The 14,846-nt window shown below is 36.3% G+C and overlaps 1 non-coding gene and 1 pseudogene across 1 annotated transcript; one reads left to right on the forward strand and one right to left on the reverse strand.

Annotated features, from left to right (window-relative positions):
* Positions 1-3,469: 3,469 nt before the first annotated feature.
* LOC138093323 (U6 spliceosomal RNA) lies at positions 3,470-3,576 on the reverse strand. Its single transcript, XR_011146057.1, has one exon. It is a non-coding gene; the product is annotated as a U6 spliceosomal RNA (small nuclear RNA).
* Positions 3,577-8,760: 5,184 nt separating this feature from the next.
* On the forward strand, positions 8,761-9,641 carry LOC138092733 (olfactory receptor 4A47-like; annotated as a pseudogene).
* Positions 9,642-14,846: the final 5,205 nt, after the last annotated feature.

A 14,846-nucleotide genomic window follows, 5' to 3' on the forward strand; every position in this document is an offset into this window, starting at 1 on the left:
ATAGACTGGCGATTCATTTCTTACATGATAGTATAAATGTTTAAGTGCCATTCTCTCAAATCATCCCACCCTCTCCCTCTCCTTCAGAGTCCAAAAGTCCATTATATACATCTGTGTCTCTTTTGCTGTCTCGCATACACGGTCATCATTACCATCTTTCTAAATTCCATATATATGTGTCAGTATACTGTATTGATGTTTTTCTTTCTGGCTTATTTCATTCTGTATAATAGGCTCCAGTTTCATCCATCTAATTAGAATGGATTCAAATGTATTCTTTTTAATGGCTGAGTAACACTCCATTGTGTATATGTATCCATTCATCTGCTGATGGACATCTAAGTTGTTTCCATGTTCTGGCTATTATAACCAGTGCTGCAATGAACATTGGGTTATATGTGTCTCTTTCAATTCTGGTTTCCTTGGTGTGTATGTCCAGCAGTGGGATTGCTGGGTCATATGGCAGTTCTATTTACAATTTTTTTAAGGAATCTCAACACTGTTCTCCATAGTGGCTGTACTAGTTTGCATTCCCACTAACAGTGTAGGAGGGTTCCCACTTCTCCACACCCTCTCCAGCATTTACTGCTTGCAGACTTTTGGATCGCAGCCATTCTGACTGGTGTGAAACGGAACTTCATTGTGGTCTTGATTTGCATTTCTGTGATAATGAGTGAAGTTGAGCATCTTTTCATGTTTTTGTTAGCCATCCGTATGTCTTCTTTGGGGAAATGTCTATTTAGTTCTTTGGCCCATTTTCTGATTGGGTCGTTTATTTTTCTGGAATTGAGCTGCATGTGTTGCTTGTATATTTCTGAGATTGGTTGTTTGTCAGTTGTTTCATTTGCTATTATTTTCTCCCATTCAGAAGGCTGTCTTTTCACCTTGCTTATATTTTCCTTTGTTGTGCACAAGCTTTTAATTTTAATTAGATCCCATTTGTTTATTTTTGCTTTTATTTCCAGAATTCTGGGGGGTGGATCATAGAGGAACCCACTGTGATTTATGTCGGAGAGTGTTTTGCCTATGTTCTCCTCTAGGAGTTTTATAGTTTCTGGTCTTACATTTAGATCTTTAATCCATTTTGAATTTATCTTTGTGTATGGTGTTAGAGAGTGTTCTAGTTTCACTCTTTTACAAGTGGTTGACCAGTTTTCCCAGCACCACTCATTAAAGAGATTGTCTTTACTTCATTGTATATTCTTGCCTCCTTTGTCGAAGATAAGGTGTCTATAGGTGTGTGGATTTATCTCTGGGCTTTCTATTTTGTTCCGTGTATCTATATTTCTGTCTTTGTGCCAGTACCATACTGTCTTGATGACTGTGGCTTTGTAGTAGAGCCTCAAGTCAGGAAAGTTGTTTCTTCTAGTTCCATTCTTCTTTATCAAGATTGCTTTGGCTATTCGAGGTTTTTTGTATTTCCATACAAATCTTGAAATTATTTGTTCTAGTTCTGTGAAAAATATCACTGGTAGCTTGATAGGGATTGCACTGAATCTGTAGATTGCTTTGGGTAGTATACTCCTTTTCACTATATTGATTCTTCCGATCCATGAACATGGTAGATTTCTCCATCTATTAGTGCCCTCTTTGATTTCTTTCATCAGTGTTTTATCATATTCTATATATGTCTTTAGTTTCTTTCAGTAGATATATTCCTAAGTATTTCATTCTTTTCGTTGCAATGGTGAATGGAATTGTTTCCTTAATTTCTTTTTCTACTTTCTCATTATTAGTGTATAGGAGCGCAAGACATTTCTGTGTATTGATTTTATATCCTGCAACTTTACTGTATTCATTGATTAGCTCTAGTAATTTTCTGGTAGAGTCTTTAGGGTTTTTCTATGTAGAGGATCATGTCATCTGCAAACAGTGAGAGTTTTACTTCTTCTTTTCCAATTTGGATTCCTTTTATTTCTTTTCCTGCTCTGATAGCTGTGGCCAAAATTTCCAGGACTATGTTGGATAGTAGCGGTGAAAGTGGGAACCCTTGTCTTTTCCCTGACTTTAGGGGAAATGCTTTCAGTTTTTCACCATTGAAGACAATGTTTGCTGTGTGTTTGTCATATATAGCTTTTATTATGTTGAGGTTTGTTCCTTCTATTCCTGCTTTCTGGAGAGTTTTTATCACAAATGGGTGTTGAATTTTGTCAAAGGGCTTCTCTGCATCTATTGAGATAATCATATGGCTTTTATTTTTCAATTTGTTAATGTGGTGAATTACATTGATTGATTTGTGGATAGTTAAGAATCCTTGCATTCCTGGGATAAAGCACACTTGGTCATGGTGCATGATCTTTTTAATGTGTTGTTGGATTCTAATTGCTATAATTTTGTTGAGGATGTTTGCATCTATGTTCATCAGTGATATTGGCCTGTAGTTTTCTTTTTTTTGTGACATCTTTGTCAGGTTTTGGGATTAGGGTGATGGTGGCCTCATAGAATGAGTTTGGAAGTTTACCTTCCTCTGCAATTTTCTGGAAGAGTTTGACTAGGATAGGTGTCAGCTCTTCTCAAAATTTTTGGTAGAATTCAGCTGTGAAGACATTTGGACCTGGGCTTTTGTTTGCTGGAAGATTCCTGATTACAGTTTCAATTTCCATGCTTGTGATGAGTCAGTTAATATTTTCTATTTCTTCCTGGTTCAGTTTTGGAAAGTTGTACTTTTCTAAGAATTTGTCCATTTTGTCCACGTTGTCCATTTTATTGGCATATAATTGCTGATAGTAGTCTCTTATGATCCTTTGTATTTCTGTGTTGTCTGTAGTGATCTCTCCATTTTCATTTCTAATTTTATTGATTTTATTTTTCTCTCTTTGTTTCTTGATGAGTGTGGCTAATGGTTTGTCAATTTTATTTGTCCTTTCAAAGAAACAGCTTTTGCCTTTGTTGATTTTTGCTATGGTCTCTTTTGTTTCATTTGCATTTATTTCTGCCCTAATTTTAAGATTTCTTTCCTCCTACTAACTCTGGGGATCTCCATTTCTTCCTTTTCTAGTTGTTTTAGGTGTAGATTTAGCTTATTTATTTGACTTTTTTCTTGTTTCTTGAGGTATACCTGTATTGCTATGAACTTTCCTCTTAGCACTACTTTTATAGTGTCCCACAGGTTTTGAGTTGTTGTGTTTTCATTTTCATTCATTTCTATGCATATTTTTGATTTCTTTTTTGATTTCTTCTATAATTTGTTGGTTATTCAGAAGTGTGTTGTTCAGCCTTCATATGTTGGAGTTTTTAATAGTTTTTCTCCTGTAATTGAGATCTAATCTTAATGCATTGTGGTCAGAAAAGAAGCTTGGAATGATTTTGATTTTTTTTTTTTAATTTATCAAGGTTAGATTTATGGCCCAGGATGTGATCTATCCTGGAGAAGGTTCCATGCACATTTGAGAAAAAGGTGAAATTCATTGTTTTGGGGTGAAATGTCCAATAGATATCAATTAGGTCTAACAGGTCTATTGCATCATTTAAAAATATGGAATACTTCAAGAATTTGCATGTCATCCTTGAACAGCGGTCATGCTAATCTTCTCTGTATTGTTCCAATTTTAGTATTTGTGCTTCCTAAGTGAGCACTCTATTATTTTTTTAAAAAAATACAAGCATCTGCATATCTAAAGGGCATGTTAAAAGATTTTTTTTTTTGCTTATATTTTTTTCAAGTGTGTGCCATTTTCATTTTATGCAGATTACACTATCACAAGACAGTTCAATTGACATAGCTACAAGCCAGGATGACATCTGGAATCCTAAAGCTGAAGAATGAGCTCTGGAAGTATCAGTGAGTTAAAATAATTCGAGTAGACTTCAACAAAAGTCTAACATGATGGGGATGCATGTAGTATCTAACTTAATCTTCACAAGAATACTCTAACAGTAAATGAACAATTTTCCATGAGACACTAAGTTTTTGTGAGGTGAAATAGTATGCCCAAAGTCCCATACCTGTTAAAAGGGAGAAATAAGATGCTAACTCAGGTTTTTCTCACTCTAAATCTTTCTTCTTTCTCATTCACTGTTCCTCCTTCTGACACACTGCTGTTCACCCAAAAGGCATAGCATACATTTCACCTCCTGACACCATGTATAACACGGAGGAAGACATCTATTTGGTTAAATTTTATAGATTGGCCAGCTAGTGGATGGGACTGGGTCCTACGACTAAAAAGCTAGAGGGAGAATTTCAAAACAAAGCTTGCCAGTACCAGTGTCCTGTTGTAGGATACCTCCCCAAAATAGCCACTATCAGCACCTATCTCCCCAAAGTGAGTCCCAATTGCTTCCTGCCTCTCTGGGAGACTCTCTCTAAGATCAATAAGTGGGTTTGACTCAATCTCCTTTCAAGTTTCTGTCACTTTAGTATTTGTAATGCACTGTCTTATAAGGAGTGACTATGATCTCACTTTATCAAAAAGGTCAATCTTGTCAAAGCTATGGTTTTTCCAGTAGTCATGTACGGATGTGAGAGTTGGATATAAAGAAAGCTGATTGCTGAAGAATAGATAATTTTGACCCATGGTGTTGGAGAAGACTCTTGAGAGTCCCTTGGACTGCAAGGAGATCCAACCTGTCCTCAGAATGTTCAGAAAATCAATTCTGAACATTCATTGGAAGAACTGATGCTGAAACCAATACTCCAACACTTTGGCCACTGATGCAAAGAACTGACACATTGGAGAAGACCCTGATGCTGGGAAATGTTGAAGGCAGGAGGAGAAGGGGAAGGCAGAGGATGAAATGGTTGGATGACATCACTGACGCAATGGACATGAGTTTGAGTAGGCTCCGGAGTTGGTGATGGACAGGAAATTCTGGCGTGCTGCAGTCCAGGGGGCCACACAGAGTCAGACACGACTGAGAGACTGAACTGAAACTGAATGACCTTACTTATTTTATTAAAATTGTTTAACTTTATTATAAAAATAGGTGATCTCTGTAGGAAGGAACTTTTATATGATTTTCCCCCTGTTTTATTAATTATTGTGTCCTCACTGATAGTATAGTTCCTGATATTAAACAGATACATTAAATTTTAAAAATAGATAAATAATCATTACATCTAAATCAATTAAATTGTTTATATATCTATCCAAACTCCAAGGCAGAATACATTTAATATTAAATAAAAGGAAAGAAAAGCTTGCTGTAGGTGGTTAGAAACTATGTTTCTAATACAATATTGTAAAGTAAAATAAAATAAATAAATAAATGTAAAAAGCCTAACTGGATCAGAATAATTGGGCTAATATTTTATTCTAATTTGCAATAACTTCCAAATGATTCTAAAACTATTTTTTCCTTAATATTATGCTTTTTGATCCTATCTACATGATTTGACCCACCAGTATCTTTACAAGTACATGTATTTTTAAAACTTTGTGGAAAATCCCAGTGAATTTAATTAAGCATAAGTCAGTCTTGGATACATTCCAATTCTAAGACTCAATATGAGAAAAAAAGAGAAAGACTCAAGTGTAAATGTGGTTAAAAATGATAAAATATCCTGATCTTTGCCCATATCAGGAAAAAGATCTTATCCTTGTAAGAACTGATATAAAAATTTTAGGATGTCCTTGGCTAGGCCTTTAGGCATTTAGGCCTTTAGGCATTGCATAAAAAAGGACAAGAATATTTTTTATGTCTCAAGTCAGCTATTCTGGATGATATAATGAAAAAGGCTGAATAATTGGATGCCATTTTTCTATCTTGAGATTAGTAGGAAAAGAAGTAACTAGAGACATTTTTCCTGAAAACGGTTAGTTGTTCTTCCTGTGTCAAAAGGGCATTTATTTGTCTTTGATAAATTATCCCAACTTGGCATATTGTGTACATAGTTTGTGCATGTGTATGTGTGTGTTCATGCAGCATGGAATTTCATTTTAAATTTTACACTGCAAATGAAAACAATCTTCTGAATAATCAGAGAATTCCATGAATGAAATGGACAGACAGTGGAATGAAATAAAAATCAACCTCAAATAATAATGTAGTATTTTACCATCTAGCATTTAACTTGATAAAATAAGGTATTTCAGGTCCTATGAGTGAGTTAAAAATTCTTCCTTCAGATTGTGAATAAGGATCCAGAAGGTAAAACTAAAGAACCAGTGGGAAGTGGGCTTCCCCATTGTGTGGCTTTATTATGTAAGAAACTAAATTACTCTGAAATAAATCAAACTTAGATTTAATTCTAGCTTTATTACTTTAAAAAGTGCAACCTTTGGAAAATTATATGCTCTGAGCCTTAGTTTCTTCAACTGAAATGGGGACTATATATCTTGTTACCATAAATTTTCACATGACATATTGAATTGTGAGGGCATGTTTGCAGTCCCCTTTAGGAGTTTTAAGAAGTGGCTGATTTAATCAGAACAAGATCTAAAGAGAATTATATGAGCTTCTTCAAGAAAACAGTATTCTTGAGGTCAGAATAAAAGTGGAAGACATGGGCAGGAGGATGTTTCAGTGATCCAGGAAGAAAACCTGTGGGGGAGTAAGTCTCGTAAGGAAAGATCAAATTTGTGACATATTTTGGAAGTGAGACAACAGGATTAAAATCATCAATAAACAATCTGAGAGTAATAAATCAGTGAAGAACACTCTGAGATTTTTCTGTTTTCCCTCGGCAATTACTAGGAAGGTTGCTACTGCTACTGCTGCTAAGTTGCTTCAGTCGTGTCTGACTCTGTGCAACCCCATAGCTGGCAGCCCACCAGGTTCCCCCGTCCCTGGGATTCTCCAGGCAAGAACACTGGAGTGGGTTGCCATTTCCTTATCCAATGTATGAAAGTGAAAAGTGAAAGTGAAGACGCTCAGTCGTATCCAACTCTTAGCGACCCCATGGACTGCAGCCTACCAGGCTCCTCCATCCATGGGATTTTCCAGGCAAGAGTAATGGAGTGGGTTGCCATTGCCTTCTCCACAAGGAAGGTAGTACCATTTAATTTCTTATATTGTGAAAATTTTAAAATATATTTTTTATACTAGGTTGATATCCAATTGTATATATCCTAAACTGGAGAGGCTGCCTACACAAAGTGGGAAATAAGTGGGCAGATAGGTGCTAGAGATACAACGTTAATTTGTTTAGCATGTATTGGTCAGGAAAAGAAGGAATATCTAATTAAAGACCCTAAAGAGTCTCAATGTGGTTTGAGAAAATTCAGGATGGTAATGTTCTATTTATTTGAGCTACTCACAGTGAATTTATAAATTAGTTAAAGTGATCTCATGTGTGATACATTTGTGACTTTATATATGGTATACCTTTTTAAGGAGTTCGCTTCTCATCTTCTCTTCTTGTTTCAATTTCCCTTTAAAATTCACCTAAAGTATTTGCTTCCTTTGGGAAACATTTTCCAGTTTCAGTTTCATTGATAAATTCCTACACTGTTACACTTAGCTTGTGTAAACATACACTCTTATAATGGTACTTACTATGTGTGCCTCGAATTTTCTGATTCTGATGGTAGGGAGCTTTGCCTTATTCTACTTGGTAATCACAATATCTATATCTATAATCCACACATATTCTTTTAATTGAATGGATGAAGAAATGAAATTTCTAATGCATTAGGGTTTCACCAGTGGCTCGGAGTACATCATAAGAAATGCTGGGCTGGAAGAAACACAAGCTGGAATTAAGATTGCCAGGAGAAATAGCAATAACATCAGATATGCAGATGACACCACCTTTATGGCAGAAAATGAAGAGGAACTAAAAAGCCGCTTGATGAAAGTGAAAGAGGAGAGTGAAAAAGTTGGCTTAAAGCTCAACATTCAGAAAACTAAGATCATGGCATCTGGTCCCAACACTTCAAGGGAAATAGATGGGGAAACAGTGGAAATAGTGTCAGACTTTATTTTGGGGGGCTCAAAAATCACTGCAGATGGTGATTGCAGCCATGAAATTAAAAGACGCTTACTCCTTGGAAGGAAAGTTATGACCAATCTAGACAGCATATTCAAAAGCAGAGACATTACTTTGCCAACTAAGGTCTGTCTAGTCAAGGCTATGGTTTTCCCAGTAGTCATGTATGGATATGAGAGCTGGACTGTGAATAAAGCTGAGCAATGAAGAACTAATGCCTTTGAAATGTTGTGTTGGAGAAGACTCTTGACAGTCCCTTGGACTGCAAGGAGATCCAACCAGTCCATTCTGAAGGAGATCAGCCGTGGGATTTCTTTAGAAGGAATGATGCTAAAGCTGAAACTCCAGTACTTTGGCCACCTCATGTGAAGAGTTGACTCACTGGAAAAGGCTTTGATGCTGGGAGAGATTGAGGGCAGGAGGAGAAGGGGATGACAGAGGATGAGATGGCTGGATTGCATCACTGACTCAATGGACCTGAGTTTAAATGAACTCCAGGAGTTGGTTATGGCCAGGGAGGCCTAGCGTGCTGCAATTCATGGGGTCTCAAAGAGTCAGACACAACTGAGTGACTGAACTGAACTGAACTGAAGTGGCTCAGTGGGTAAAGAATCCAACTACAATGCAGGAGATGCAGGCAGACACAAGTTCAATCCTCAGGTTGGGAAGGAAGAAGGTTCCTGGAGAAGAAAATAGCAACCCACTCCAGTGTTCTGTCCTGGTGAATCCCATGGAGAGAGGAGCCTGGTGGACAACAGTCCATAGGGTCACAAAAATTTCACGTTACCAAAGTGACAGCATGCAGAAATCCAATAATGCATTAAATTTTTCTTTCTCCTTGTTTTACAGGTATACTTCTAATAGGTTAACTCAGCTCCTCTCCAGACTAGATGTAACCAAGGAACAATATATCTTACTTTGTCTTCCTGGGCTTCACACAGAATCCAAAGGAGTGAAAAGTTATTTTTGTTCTGTTCTTGTTCCTCTACATTTTGACCATGGTGGGAAATTTGCTCATCATCACAACTATAATAGTCAGTAAGATCCTGAACTCACCAATGTACTTTTTTCTTTATATTTACAATTAAATCATTCATAGATTTAGTTTTTTTTGCTCTTCTATTTCCCCAAGATTTATTTCCTACTTATTCTTTGGGAATAATACCATATCTTTCCAATCCTGTATGATCCAGCTGTTTACAGAGCACTTTTTTGGTGCATCAGAGATCATCCTTCTGCTGGTGATGGCCTATGACTGCTATGTGGCCATCTGTAAGCCCTTACATTATTTGGTGATCATGAGGCAGAGGGTGTGTGTTGTGATGCTGGTGATGTCCTGGGTTGGAGGTTTCTTGCATTCAGTAATTCAATCTGGCACTATCTATGGGCTCCCATTCTGTGGCTCCTATACTGACACCTATGTGATTGGCATCTTAGTTGTGGCCAATGGAAGACTGATCTGCTCTATAGTGTTTCTGCCCTTACTCGTCTCCTGTGGAGTCATCCTACACTCTCTGAAGAACCTGAGTCAGGAACAGAAGCAGAAAACACTCCAGACCTGTGGTTCCCACATCGCTGTGGTTGTCTGCTTCTTTGTTCCCTGTATTTTCATGTATGCGAGACCTGCTAAGAGGTTACCCATTGACAAATCATTGAGTGTGTTGTTTTCAGCCATAACTCCCATGCTGAACCCATTAATTTACAGTTAAAAAATTCTGAGATGACTAATGCTATGAAGAAGCTCTGGAGAGAAACAAAAAATATCACATAAAGTGGTAAATCCAATATGAAGAAGCTAATTTAGCATTAGAGCCAATCTTTTTGGATTGTAGAAGTTTACAAAGTGATACAAATGTCTTTTTCTCTAAAGGAGTTATGATATTTACAATTAAAGAATGGACTAAATTTGCTCTGCTATTAACAGTTTCTCTTTTAGACTGTAAACTTCATAATGTCTGGTTTGGCTCAGCATCTAAAGAAGCAGCATGCATTTACAATAGGCAGTCAATAAATCATATGCAATGAATTAATCTATGGAATTTATATATATTTCCAATAACTTTTACTTAATTTCTGTTTTTACTTTATTATTGTATCATTCTTAACGTTATTGTCAGCAGTCTTGTATTTTTATGTTCATTTTTTTTATTTTGCTAGATAAAATATTTAATATTATGTAGACTATTATCTTCAATCAATTTCATTTGTGTTAAAAATTACATTTTAAATGAATCAGTTCAGTTCAGCTCATTTCAATCCCTCAGTCCTGTCTGACTCTTTGCATCCCCATGGACTGCAGCACACTATGCTCTCCTGTCCATCACCAACTCCAGAAGCTTGATCAAGCTCATGTCCATTGAGTCGGTGATGCCATCCAACCATCTAATCCTCTGTCGTCCCCTTCTCCTCCTGCCCCCTACTCCCTCCCAGAATCAGAGTCTTTTCCAATGAGTTAACTCTTCGCATGAGGTGGCCAAAGTACTGGAGTTTCAGCTTTAGCAGCATTCCTTCCAAAGAACACCCAGGACTGATCTCCTTTAGAATGGATTGGTTTGATCTCCTTGCAGTCCAAGGGACTCTCAAGAGTCTTCTCCAACACCACCGTTAAAAAGCATCAGTTTTTCAGCACTTAGCTTTCTTTATGGTCCAACTCTCACATCCATACATGACTACTGGGAAAACCATAGCTTTGACAATATGTACATTTATTGGCAAAGAAATGTTTCAGCTTTTTAATATGCTGTCTATGTTGGTCATAGTTTTTCTTCCAAGGAGCAATCATCTCTTAATTTCATGGCTGCAGTCACCATCTGCAGTGATTTGGAGCCCAATAGAATAAAGTCTATTATTGTTCTGTTGTTTCCCCATCTATTTACCATGAAGTGATGGGACTAAATGCCATGATCTTCGTTTTTTGAAAGTTGAGTTTTAAGCCACCTTTTTCACTCTTCTCTTTCAATTTCCTCAAGAGGCTCTTAATTCCTTTTACTTTCTGAAATAAGGGTGGTGTCATCTGCATATCTGAAGTTATTGATATTTCTCCCTGCAATCTTGATTCCAGCTTGTTCTTCATCCAGCCCAGCATTTTGCATGATGTACTCTGCATGTAAGTTAAATGAGTAGGGTGATATTTAATGGACTATTTTAGATTTTTAAGTAAGAAACAGAAAATATAATGGCTAATAAATAGCAACCATGTAAAAAGGAATGTGTAGAATAAAACTCCTTTCCATACCAAATCAAATTCTCCCAGTTGTTCCAGATGCATCCCTCTGTTCCTAAAATTCTTCAAGCAAAAATTTTTCAAAAATAAGTATATGTGCATATATCGATTTGTTATAATGTCTCTCTGTATAGATGTTGCATTTTACTAGTCCTTCTCCTCAACCAATATACACATTTAAAATGTTAATGTTCATATTTATTGCCAAAATGGCATATATGACCTTCAATAAATTCACTACTCCCCTAACTCTGGAATGTGTATATTTGATTACATTGTTAAAAATCAGTAATTGATAAGCATTGCTGGTATATGACAGTCTTAAAATTTAAATTGTGTTTGATTTGTATGCTTTAAATACAAATAAATAGGTTTAAATTTCGGCATCTCTTCGCATCTTAAAATCATGGAAATTCCTTTTTATGATTTGCTTGTGAAAGGATTTCACATGTTTTATTTGACTGCTGATCTCTTTCCATACTGTTCTTATTATTTAAATAAATACTAAGGAAAGCATCCCATTTACCATGTGTGTTGAATTATTATGTTTTCAGTTTATGCTTTGTTTGACTTGATTTATATCCATAGGGTGCAGAATATCTTGGGTCGAGTAGAATTATATTGACATTTGTGTATTTAAATCTGTCAATATTTTAATCTTTTATGATTTGCTAAGAAAGAATTTTCCTATTACAATTTTACCAAAATATTCTCCCATATTTGTAAACTTTTAATTTTTAAGTCTTTAAAAATATATGACCCATCTTCACTTTGATATAAAGTATTAAGTAGGGATTACATTTTAATTGTTTTTGAAAATATCCATGTTTATGTATGTATTATATAGATATAGATGTATAATATATAATATATGTGTAGATGTATAATAGATAATATATAATATAGATGCATATTTTTTCTCATTACTTGATATTCAAACTTTGTATTGTACAATATGCTGTGTTTGGATTAAAAAAACAGGGCTTTATTGACTTCTAGTGATCTCTCTCTCTCTCTCTTTTTAATTGAGGGACAATTGCTATATAGAATTCTGTTGTTTTCTGACAAACCTCAACCATGAATCAGCCATAGGTATCCATATATACCCTCCCTTTTGAAGCTCCCTCCCATCTCCCTCACCACCACACCCCTCTAGGTTGATACAGAACCCCTGTTTGAATTTCCTGGGCCATACAGCAAATTCCCATTGACTATCTACATATTTTAATGTAAGTTTCCATGTCACTCTTTCCATACATCTTACCCTTTCCACATCTCTCCCTATGTCCATAAGTCTATTCTCTATGTCTGTTTCTCCATTGCTGCCCAGAAAATAAATTCTTCAGTACCATTTTTCTAGATTCCATATATATGCAGTAGAATATGATATGTATCTTTCTCTTTCTGACTCATTTCACTCTGTATGATAAGTTCTAGGTTCATCAGCCTCATTAGAGCTGACTCAAAGTTGTTCCTTTTTATGGCTGAATAATGACAATTGCTTCCAGGTTCTTGCTATTGTAAATTGTGGTGCAATGAACAATGGGATACATATGTCTTTTTCAATTTTGGTTCACTCGGGGTATATGCCTAGGAATGGGATTGCTAGGTCATATGGTGGTTTTTGTCTAGTTTTTTAAAGAATCTCCATACCATTTTTCCTAATGTCTGTATCAATTTACATTCCCACCAACAGTGCAAGAGTGCTCCCTTTTCTCCACACCCTTTCCCGCATTTATTGTTTGTAGACTTTTTGATAATGTCCATTCTGACTGGTGTGAGGTGATATCTCATTGTAGCTTTGATTTTCATTTCTCTAATAATGAGCAATGATGAGGATCTTTTCATGGGTCTGTTAGCCATCTATATGTCTTTTTGGAGAAATGTCTGTTTAGGTCTTTTTCCCATATTTTCGTTGGGTTGTTTGTTTTTCTGGCATTGAGTTGTATGAGCTGGTTGTATAGTTTGGAATTAATCCTTTGTCAGTTGTTTCATTTGCTATTATTTTCTCCCAATCTGTGGGTTGTCTTTTCACCTTGTTTATAGTTTCCTTTGCTGTGCAAAAAAATTTAAGTTTAATCAGGTCTCACTTGTTTACTTTTGTTTTTATTTCCATCACTCTAAGAGGTGGGTCATAGAGGATCTTGCTTTTACTTATGTCATTGAGTGTTCTGCTTGTTTTCCTCTAAGAGTTTTATAGTTTCTGATCTTACATTTAGGTCTTTAATCCACTTTGAGTTTATACTTGTGTATGGTGTTAGGAAGTATTCTAACTTCATTCTTTAACATGTAGCTATCCAGTTTTCCTGGCACCATTTATTGAAGAGGTTGTTTTTGCCCCATTGTATATTATTGCCTCCTTTGTCAAGCATAAGGTACCCATAGGTGCATGGGTATATTTCTGGGCTTTCTATTTTGTTCCATTGGTCTATATTTCTATTTTTGTGCGAGTATCATACTGTCTGGATGACAGCTCACTTCAGTTCATTTCAATTGCTCAGTTGAGTCCAATTCTTTATGACCCCATGAACCACAGCACACCAGGCCTCCCTCTCCATCATCAACTCCCGGAGATTATGCAAACTCATGTCCATTGAGTCGGTAATGCTATCCAACCATCTCATTCTCTGTTGTCCCCTTCTCCTCCTGCCTTCAATCTCTCCCAACATCAGGGTCTTTTTAAATGAGTCAGCTCTTCACATTAGGTGGCCAAAGTATTGGAGTTTCAGCTTCAACACCAGTCCTTCCAATGAGCACCCAGGACTGATTTTCCTTAGGATGGACTGGTTAGATGTCCTTACAGTCCAGGGTACTCTCAATAGTCTTCTCCAACACCACAGTTCAAAAGCATCAATTCTTCGGTGCTCAGCTTTCTTCATAAGCCAAATCTCACATCCATACATGACTCCTGGAAAAAAATATAGCCTTGACTAGATGGACCTTTGTTGACAAAGTAATGTCTCTGCTTTTGAATAAACTATCTAGCTTGGTCATAACTTTCCTTCCAAGTAATAAGCGTCTTTTAATTTCATGGCTACAGTCAGCATCTGCCATGATTTTGGAGCCAAAAAAATAAAGTTTGACACTGTTTCCACTGTTTCCCCATCCATTTACCATGAAGTGATGGGACCAGATGCCATGATCTTCGTTTTCTGAATGTTGAGCTTTAAGCCAACTTTTTCACTCTCCACTTTCACTTTCATCAAGAGGCTCTTTAGTTCCTCTTTACTTTCTGTGATTAGGGTGATATCATCTGCTTATCTGAGATTGTGGATATTTCTCCTACAATTCTTGATTCAGGCTTGTAATTCATTCAGCCCAGAATTTTGCATTATGTGCTCTGCATATAAGTCAAATAAAAAGGGTGAGCATATACAGCCTTGCTGAATTCCTTTCCCAATTTGGAACCAGTCCATTGTTCCACATCTGGTTCTAACTATTGGTTCTTGCCTCCATGCAGGTTTCTCAAGAGACAGGAAAGGTGGCGTGGTACTCCCATCTCTTCAAAAATCTTCCGTGTTTTGATCCATAAAATCGAAGACCACAAATCATAGTCAATGAAGCAGAAGTAGATGTTTTTCTGGAACTCCCTTGTTTTCTCCATAGTCCAGTGATGTTGTCAACTTGAACTCTGTTTCCTCCTCCTCTTAGTTTTTTTTTTTTTTTAATTTTTATTTTTACTGTATTTTACTTTGCAATACTATATTGATTTTGCCATACATTGACATGAATCCACCACAGGTGTACATGAGT

This window comes from Capricornis sumatraensis, chromosome 16, assembly GCF_032405125.1.
Source record: "Capricornis sumatraensis isolate serow.1 chromosome 16, serow.2, whole genome shotgun sequence".
NCBI classification, from domain to species: Eukaryota; Metazoa; Chordata; class Mammalia; order Artiodactyla; family Bovidae; genus Capricornis; species Capricornis sumatraensis.